Below are 11,338 nucleotides of genomic sequence, written 5' to 3'. Positions count from 1 at the left end.
ATAGAACTTTTCGATATCTGGAGCATATTTCAAAATATTGAAAATTGAAAATTTTATTTAGTTATTTAGCTTTTGCTATTTCGAAAATCAAGACAAATTTTTATTCTTATATTTCATCTACATGCATGAAACTATAACAAAATTCATCATCAAAGTTGAAAATAAGGTAGAAATAATTACAAACCTTAATCTAAAATTGCCTTGGTGCTCGTACTACTTTAAAAGTTTAAAAGCAATTTTGACCCGTCAATATTTCAGTCTCTGTCCCAGAGGTAGATAAAATGTTGAGACCTTATATCTTACTTCTTCCAGTTCTCTTATATTGACTAAACTGAGTTATTTTGACTATTTATTTTCACATTAAAATTGCTTTTACTTTCGAAAAAATAAGGGATTTTGCAAAAAAAAAAAAAGGGATTTTGCCAAAATCAAAAGGGATTTTTGTTGTTGTTTAGGAGCTCAAGCACTCTTAAAATCTGTAAAAAGAATATAATGGTTCATTTGAAAAACAAAAATTAAATTCTGTATTCTAAAACTAACAAAAATTTTTTTTGCTTAATATAAACTAGATAAAAAATGATTAAATACGTTTACGAATTATTAAATACGGCTAAGACAGGCTAGAGAAGTAATTTATAAGGGATAAATATCAACAGTAATTTACTTCCTTTTTATTTATAGGCAATTTTATTACAGATATTATATACAAATCACATACTGAATAAAATCAAATCTTAATATGATTTCTCTAGCCTATTTTTTCATAAGCGCTACATTTTTAGACTGTGAGTATATTTTTGTTCATTAACCAGCACGATAAACTTTAAAATGAGAGGTAAATCATGGATAAAGATATAAGGAAGTAAATATCAATCATCAAAATTGGAAACCGTAATACCAAAATATTCTCATAAAAGTATTTTCTTGCTAATTGTTAATAGTTAGTAAATTCAAATAAAATAGACTTTTATCGAAGAATTTTATCTTGAATCAAGATGATATTTGAAACAGGTAATTGATATTAATAAATTATGAATAATATCCATAATATTGTAAAGTTTATATTTTGTAAACTTAAATATTTACAAATATAATACAGGGTACATACACAAATATGAGTAAGGGACAGGTGCGTAGGTTGATAGTGCGTTGTATATATGTGTTTGAGTTTATGTAATAGGTTAGAAGAAAGGTAAAATAACGTTGCGGTGATAATGAGTTGTTTGAAAGTAGCAACTCAACTCAACTATTCTATTCCATAGTAGTACAATTTTATACACTTACTCATATAATATCAAACACAACAAAAAGCAACCCCTTTTTGTGTCATATGGTTACCGTTAATGCATCAAATACGTGCTGTTTGATGTTAAATATTTTATATAAGATAGGGTGATTTATTTAGAAATACGACAGCATTTATTTTGCAATTTTAACTGAAAATTATAACCAAGTTCATGCTCTTATTGGATACTTAATCACGTCATTTTTCGAGACAATAATGGTGGATTTTGTATTTGTGTCTTCTTGGGCTAATACTACTTACGGACCTGTCTAATTACTCAATTATTTGCCATTTTGTCCAAAAATTTTGTTCTATTTTTTCTGTAGTGACCTAAGTTACCTTTATAGGAAAAAAAGAAGACAATAAAATAATTTATTTATACATATAATATGACTTAGTGTTTGTATGCTTATACAAACAGCAACTGTACGACATTGTTGCAAAATAAATTGACAAGGACGTTTCTCGCGCAAAAAAAATATACCTTTAAATCACCTGCCAGGCTATGTAATCCCTCACCAAATCATGATAATGGCAATGATAATTCGTATAATTGAATATAAGACTTTAAAATGTTGTAAGTTTCAAAGTACCTCTTAACTGACTAACGCCCCCAATCTTCCAACCAGGTTGTCGATTTCACCATCCACACATTTGCAAGTTATCAACATTAATATTTTCAATCTGCCTCAAATATGTACTCAAAAAAGACACTCAGCTCTCCGGCTATTATGTCCGGCTTTTTGCATTTTTGTGCTGCAAATTCCTTTATTTGTTCATCGTAATTTTGGAAAAAACTGATAAATGATTTAGACGATAGTTCGACATTCTTGTCCTATACTTCCTTTCTATATACTAATGATTGGCAATGTAAAAAATCTTTAAAATGTTATAGAAATTTCGGAAAACATCAACTAATTTCTTTTCATAACAACGAAACGACGTCAACAGAATTGCGTCTGGTTTTTCCACAGGCTAATTAGGAGAAAAATAGTTATTTTTAAGAAAACATACTTTGGAAATAATCGGAGTGAAAAACATACAGCATTTTGATCAAAATTAAACTACATAGTACTCGAAATGTGTACTTATAACATACAAAAATTCTAGGAAATTGGATCCAAATCAAAATTTAATTATTAGTTTAAGCCCCAGTTTGTTTGTTTTTTCGAGCAGGTGTTCATGGAATGATTTAAATATTTTAAATTACCCAGTATTTCCTTAACGTTGTTGTCTTATGTCTAAGCTTACTTATGCCATGTAAGCAAGTACACATGTGGTGTGTGTATATATGTGTATGGCTCGTGCTAGCAAATTCACTCGAGCATATCGCACCACTCACCAAACTTACTTCCACATGTGAATATCCTAAACAATATATTCACGAAAAAAATCTATATCCACTGAAGTAAATATCAAATATTGCGTCGTAAATAGATTTAAAGATATTTTTCTGTATCTTATCATGAAGTCAATTAGTGAACTTAAACCACTAGTAAAACGGTCAAAAGTGTCGTTTTCTTAGTATTTCCTCTAGCGAATTCTCAGTTTCGAATGCTGCACTTTAAAAGTCGCAGCAATGTATAACTCATAACGTCATTTCGAATAGAGCTAGCGGGTTCAATTTATTGAGTAGATCTTAACATATAACTTTTTATCTTACAAATCTTTTATTTATACTTATTTTCATGTAAGGAGCCGCTCTTTTGCATAGACAGGCATATATTTAGCACGCTTCGCGCGCCCTTCTCAATTCATTCTTCTCAATGTATGTATGTTCATCTGTTCTGACTTAGCTTCTAAACTACTTATCATAATTAAACAAATGAGGTATCGTTAGAAACGTCTTGATCGCCCATTGGCTATGTGGGCAATTAAAACACTAAAGTGATTTAAATAATATAAAGTTCGAAAACTAAAATCCCGACAAAACCGAGCTCTAAAAAGTATGATAACAAGAAAATATTTTCATCTGAAATTTTTATGATAAGTAAAATCGTCATTACAGTTGGGTGATCTCTAAGATCAAAAAGTTTACCATAGGACCAAAAAGAGGTCCCCCGACGACTTTTCGGGTTAGTTTTCGAACTTTATTTTATTTATTGTCACTAACCTAATAAATAGTATATGATTCCGTAATACCGTTAACTTATTTCAGTTTAAAAAAAATGTATAATTTGATGAACATTTAGATAGGAAACCCTCTGAATTTCTTATTACAATTATAAATTAAAGGTAAGGTAACGTAAGATATGTGTATGTGTGTCGTATGAACTAAACGTATATGATGATGATGAACAATATCATTTAATATACATAGGTTAGTATAGGTAGATGATATAGGTGTATCATATGTGAAATATTTAAGGGTTTCTAACTAGTTATTCTACTTCAACGAATATATTTACTCAGTGAACAGTAAAAATATTTTATGATATCCCAGATGATACCAATTATATTCTTATGACAGCCATAATGATGTCATTTTAAATGCGTTTTACTCTATAGTCTTCAGCTAAACTAATGGCAATGAAGTAAGGTAAGGTGTATTTATTTTGCATCTTACCTTTGGGTTAAATTGTAAAAACAAAGTTTTATGTAATGAGAAATTTTAAGCCCTCGTTTAAAGGTCGATATTTTTTGTTCCATGAATTCAAAAATTTATTGACTGATGCAATGGGATGCTGTATGAGTAAAAACGTACTGACAACCTAAGCTAAGTTATTTATTTTCATGAAAACGCTGTGGTTTTTTTTTTGATTTGGTTAGGTTTTATTGGCTGTCCTCGAAGGACGCCCTTGGATTAGGTTTTACCACTTCCGCTGAAAATTTTATCAGCTCTTCAATTATTTTCAGAGGCCTTGTGCATCTCCTTTATGCATATATCATGCACTACACCAGCCCATCACAACTATTAATTAAATTAATTTTTATTGTGACGACGGGAATCGAACCCGCTACCCTAGGTATACAGCGATCCGAATTGGTTACGCCTTAACCAAGTGAGCAACTAGAGTTGTTGTTTTTGATTAGGTATGTACTTCAAAATTTTCAGATTTTGTCTGATCGTCAAAACATTTTAAAGATCTACCAGTGTTCACCCTAGAAGGTACCCTCATATCAAATGCTGTCGTCGTAAGGCGTTGAAAATGAAGCGAATTACCCAATTGTGAAATATTATCAGTTAAATTGAAAAACTATTTAGTTATTTCATTGTTCAAAATCTATGCTCGAACGATCTACCGAGAGACTAATGAATTTTGGGATAACATAATCTCGCATTATCCTTTAAATTTGCTAAGACCGCCCTGTGACCCAACTGCTTTTTTACATTTTCTTTAGATAAGTCAGTAAAATTTCATTTTAAGTTAAAATTTAAAATAGATCCTCGTCTAATTTACAAATATAAAATTCGTTATATAGGTATCTATCCTATGGTTAGTTCACTAAACCACTGACCCTGACTTTTAACCCGATTTTTAGTGGTCCATCAATCAATATCCAGTAAAAGGAACGCATAGTATAAGCAGCTGGCATTTTTCCAATAAATATTTTTTTCTCGCAAAATTCATCCTTGGTCAATAAGATAATGATTGGTAACCTACTTTTATTTTTCAAAAAATTGAAGGAAATATGAAGCTATATAAGAGATAATTCATCTAATTTAGTCAATTGTTTATATATCCTGTAAAGATGAAAATCTACTGAAACGCTTCAAAACAATTTTTTTTGTTTTCTTCTACCCTTTAAGTTAAGGTTCTACCTAAAAGTTGCTCTAACTAGATTTGCCCATTCTTCTGTGTGATAAACTTTAAGCGTATTTTCTTTCGGTTAAATGCAATAATGGCATATTTTAAAGTGTTATTCTATCTTTTACCGTTTAGGATCTAAATTTACTAATAAAGAAACCCGAAAAACTAGGTTCAATCTGATGTCAGAACATGATGTCCCCCATCAAACTCTGCAATTTTTGTTAAAGTTATTTTTTGATTGGTTAACTACAAAACGAGATATTTGGGTGTACAAATTTAAATAGCCCATCTTGTATATAAAAATTCCGTGTAACAATGTTTATCCGCAATGAGCTCCGAATTGCTTAACCGATCATAATGAAATTTTACGAATTATGTATAAAATAATTTGGTCCAACTTGAGAGATAGGATTGTTTTTGTTTCGATTAATGGCCTGCAAAGTTTTGCAAAAATTCACCCAAATCCAACTCTGTTTATTGTAACATAATATTTAAGACATAATATTTCATATTATTATTATTTTTACAAATTTAATTAGCTTTCGTATGAAATTGATATTTGAATTAATAAATTTGTATACCCTTATAGGATGAAATGATGTATAAATTTATTTCCGGTTTAATATTTTTCGCTTTATTTTTTTAATATACTTGCATAAAATACCCATCTCATATATATGCCATATGAAAGATATATTTTTGAGATACCTACCTATGTGCATAATCAATATCATTGGGTTTAGCAATGTTTATCGAATGTCCAACGTTAAAATTTATGAAATATGGGTTGCTTAGTCTCAAAGGTAATGCTTTTTATACCATGGATATATGAAATATATCAAGGTATATTTAAGTTTATTCCCAAGTTTGTGTAGTTGTTCATTAAATCACCTAATTAATCCATTTTCGGTTGTCTGTCTGTCCGTCTATCTGTCTGATAACACGATAATTTAAAAAAGATATCAAGCTGAAATTTTTACAGTGTGCTCACTTGCTAAGGGCGTAAAAAGTTAGGTCGTTAGAAATGGAACAAAAGTTAAAATGTAAAAATGTTCATTATAAAAAATAAACAACTTTTGCTTCAAACACTTTTTTGTAAACATCACCGTTTACCCTTATATAGTATTATATGGGAATATCAGTCATGTGTATGTGACATGTATGTGTGTATGTCTATCTAAGAGTGACTATCTCTCTTTACTTACATGTAGTGAAAAAACAAATGATTCCGTAATTAACACTGTCTATACATGATATTTCAACAATTAACTCAGTCAATTGTTTGTTTTCACTTGTTCACCCAAAAATTCAATGATTTTCAACAATCCTTTACATTTTAAGATGCTTTAATATCAAAGATACCATCTTTACTGTTTATCGGTATGTTTGTATGTATACAAGTTATTTTTTTCAATAGTTTTCAGGTATTTTTTTCGAAAACGGATTGGAATATAATAAAGCCGTAAAAACCGGTCACCTTAGAGGAGGCGTAAATTTCTATTTTTGTAGAAAATTCGAATTTTTTTTTCTTATGTCTGAATTTTGGCACCTAATTCCAGAAATTTTCAAATTTGTAATCAACACATTCTCGAAAGAATTATTTTTATACAGATTATTATTTCTTATCGAAAAGCTCATAATTTTTGTCTGCAAACGAAACTTTGCTCAATCCTATACTTACTTGATGATACCCACAAAAAATTTCTTACCGTGCACGTATATAATTGAAAAAGTCTTTAAATAATTTGCGATCAGGTTGGACTAGTAGTTATAGCTTTCAGACCATCTTTACCCAAAAGCGTAATTGGTTTTATTTATATCTTTCTTAAATGATAAAATTTCTTAAATAAAAATATCAATAAAAATGAAAATTGAAAAAAGTGTTCGTGAACGTTACAATTTTGGTAGGTGATTGTATTTTTACTAAAAATATGCATATTTTTTCTCATCAGATTTTTGGTGAAATTAAATGATACAAGAATAACAAATCCCCTATTGAGAGAAATATATTATTTTATTTGATATATTTTACATATAGTGTACAAACTCAACTGTATAGTAGGTATTTTATTTATTACACGTATTCACGGGGGTGGTTTATTAGTTGAAAGTGAGATACTATACGGTTTATTGTACAAGATGTACAAGATTTTCGTGTGTTTTGATACGAAATTATACAAATATTTTGAGATTACAAGTACCAAGAATCTAATATAAATCGCCGTTTTTAAGTCTTTGTGCATTTATATGTCGACTACCCTTCCAGACCTATAAATATTTAATGTGTTCAAAATCATGAAAAGACATGAATCTTATTTCTTTAGATAGCATTGAATAATTAGAAGCATCTAATAAGGTGGGAAATTTTACCTTAGTGATGTACCTCTTATGCTCAAAAGTTTTTTTTTTTTAATTTTTTATTTGTTACTTGATCTGTGGGAACTGATATTTCACTGGGCCGGTTGGAAATAGACAATTCCAGTAAATTTTTCGATGTACCAAAAACACGTCGAATCGATAATAAGGACCAAAAATATGATTTCTATAATAAAATATTTCCATTTAAAAGTGATTTGCAATAAATATACTCGCTTAAAAAAATTGTGATATTAAAACACTTCAGAATTGTGTGCCATGAATCATGACGTCATCTGTTATGATAATTAATAGTATACCAAAGAGTTTTTACAACTAGAGAAGGCCAGGGTCCAAAACTTACGATATGATGAATGAGATAGAAGACTACCAGTGTGATCCTCTGCGACCACGTATTGAAGAATATGTAAATTTGCATATTAAACACTTCATTTTTCAGAAAAAATAATACAAAATTGTATATAAACTCTTTGTATAAAACAAATATAATAACAGACACAAAATCTCTATGCATCATATGATTATGACATATGACTACGGGAGCGACATAGGGGAGCTCACTGGCAGTCTTCTCTCTTATTCATCATATCGCATCCACGTACAGGCTAGCAGATCCCTCGCGTTCTCTATGTATATAAACTCTTTGGATTCAAAACCATTCATAAAAGATGTTTATATTACTTTGTAAAAATTTGAACATTAAATTTTTAATTACATGAACGACTAAAAAACGGTTTCGATAGCTTAGATGAGATTTTTTGGACATTAACTAACTTTTAAAAAAAAAAAAAAAAAAAAAAAAAAACGAGGAAAAATTTTTTTGGAAGTGCCTTAATCGTTTTAAAATTAAAATTAAAATTTAACCTACGTCTTCCAAATATCTGCTAAATACCTACAACACACTGTATTTAATACGAACGATATAGTATGTGAACCCTTCATATAAGCTTCTGCAGGTGGCAGGTAAACTACTGGAGCATAACTTCAATATTTTTACTACCACTACATACTACATACTACCTTCTACCTATGTAGGTATACATACGTAACATAAATTCCATTTAAGTTATTAAATATTAGAATATGTCCGTAATATTTTATCAATTCATCCGGTATCAAAAATAATTATTAACAATGAATTATGGGTATATTTTGTTAAATGTTAATTAATTTATCATAATCTTTCTGAAATATTAATTGCTTGTATTTAAAAACAGATTGTTGAAAATTTTGGTATACTTCCTTTCATATACAGATTTATGAAAATTGAAAAAAGGAATACAGTGAACCCCCGGTAATCCGGGAACGTTTTGCTGGACAGTGTTGGATTATAGAGTATTGTCTTAGACCCTTTATAATCCGGAATTATTTGCAAAAGAGTACTTTGTAATCTGACAAATGACAATTCCAATGATAAGATTCTATACGTTATAATCAATAATATGCATCTATTTACCATCTTTTAATATAAAAAAAAGCTCGGATTACAACAGGCGCCGGATTAGCCAGAGCCAGATTACCGAGGGTCCACTGTAATTACCAAAATTATTCGTTTACACAAATGATACTAGTTTTTTGCCTTTATCTTCTATTCGCTTCAACGTGTCTAGGTCTTCTTCTAAATGTTATAACCACAGCGTTAGATATTATAACCAAGGCAGGTATCGAAAATTTTTATTCTTATTTTTCGTCGGCATTCATACTAAAATTCATCATTAAAGTTAAGAATTCATCATCAGAAAATAAGATAAAAATAATTGCAACCCTAAATCTACCCTGCTCGTACATCCCTTATATGGATGGAGACACTAATTTCTTTTCTTTTCTATGCCATTGCTAATACGTTTAGTTTCTATTAAAAAGTTTTTTTTTTTAATTTGTTTTCATTCGTTCCAAGTGAAAATTATCAAAAACTTTCAAAATATATCGTTTTTTGTGATTTCTCCATGAGAGCAATGTATTTTATATCGATTTTCAATGATATTTTTCTTAAAAGTTTGCATGGATACCTAAGTTGAAATTTTAACCACATATTCTTTTAGTAAAATTCTACCTATAAACAAATTTTGAGCCTTTAAATCAATTATTGTTGCCATGCTCATACATCATAAAAACTTAAAATAAATAATAACTAAAATAGTGATTCAGTATTTACCCTAAAACAGTATTTTTGCGACACCCTTTAAGATGCACTATATTATACTCTAGTCACAAGACGTATAAAAATGCTCATAGGATCGGATTATGTAAATATTGAAATTTTTCATAGTTTTATATTATAAATTGCATCAAAATAAGAATATAAAAAAGCTTTTCCTACATTATAAAATGTTTAACGAAATAAAAGTTAAGTAGTACGATAGTACGAGTATAAATTACTATATATAGAAAAGTTTATGGAAAAAAACATAGTGATCCTGTTAAAATGTACCAAGATAAATTAATAAAAGCAAAGAGTGACCTAATAACTCGTTAAAATAATTAAATTTAGACAAGAAAAAAAAAGTAGGTTGTTTACTTTCTTCTATAATTTATCATTTCTTCTCATGTTTTTGTTTTTAATTTTATAACACAATATAATTAGTTGAGGATGATAAACACTTTACTTTTTATACCATGCATATATGTAATATGCAAGGTATACTAAGTTTAGTCCCAAGTTTGTACCGCTTAAAAATATTGATGCTACGAAAAAAATTTTGGTATAGGTGTTCATAAAATAGCCTTATTAGTCCATTTCCGGTTGCCCGTCCGCCCGTTCATCCGTCTGTCAACTCGTTAAAAATAACCAACTTTTTTTTAAAACATTTTTTCGTAAATATCACTGTTTACCCATGAAGGCACAAATTAGGCGTAAATTGTATAGTATGTATTATATGGGAATATCAGTTATGTATGTGTGACATGTATGTATGTATAATGTAATCGAGTAATCAACACTGTCTATGCATGGTATTTCAACAATTTTCAGTGGGGATATTACAAAAATGTGGTATCAATAGACAGTCTAAAACTACGATTAACGCGGGCAGCCATAGGTGCTGCTACAAAATCAAGTGTGTTATTCCAGATTTCGAGCATAAGTGGAGCTCGATTTGAACAGATTCTTTAAAATATAAATAATAATTTGAACAGACTGGAAATTTTGACATTAGAGTGAGTTACAGTTTGAATATTAATCTACCTTATTTAAAATAGCCACAACTTCCCGAAAATTGAGGGATGTTGAGCCATTTGAAAATCAAAAGTTGGATGCTGTATTGCCTAAAGTACTGAAACCAAATTTTTTTCGCTTAATTATTGTTGAATTTACACTTTGGATTCGATTTATATTTTAATTTTCGCATTAAAAAAAAGTACCTTTTTTGGCCAAAAATGGTACAAGTGCCGTCCGTATACTGTAGTGTGTTGTTCTTGAATTTAGACTCCATATTTCAACTCCGTATACTCAGTATAAAAAAATCTAGAGCCAATTCCGTAGGCAAAATATTCATTTTATAGGCTGTTTATTGTTGCGGTGGTGTAGGTAGGAGGGGGTTGAAACTTCCCCAGTTTTCAAGTGAAGACAGAGGCTAGTATTGATGAAAGTACGTTGTAGTACTTTGAAAATACGTTGTATTATGTTTATTTACGTAATTTAAAATATAGCATATTGTCATTTGGTAATCCATGGCATTTTGATCCTCAAAGAACTTTGTTTTTAAAACAAACCCATCTATTAATGCGACACTGATTCACAGGAGGTTCACGACTCCATTTTTGGAATCCCTGGCCACCGAAAGGTGATTGACTTGCCAAATTTTCTCTCAAAGAAATTGGACAGTTGACTTTCTGAAATTTCGTCGCTATTGCTTGCATCTGAGTAGATGTTGCAGCTCTTGGCGAGATAACCAGTTCAGAATAGAAATTTTTTTCTCTACCGATT

This window comes from Chrysoperla carnea, chromosome 2 (genome assembly GCF_905475395.1).
Source record: "Chrysoperla carnea chromosome 2, inChrCarn1.1, whole genome shotgun sequence".
Lineage (NCBI taxonomy): Eukaryota > Metazoa > Arthropoda > Insecta > Neuroptera > Chrysopidae > Chrysoperla > Chrysoperla carnea.
Note: the sequence above shows the minus strand (reverse complement) of the source record.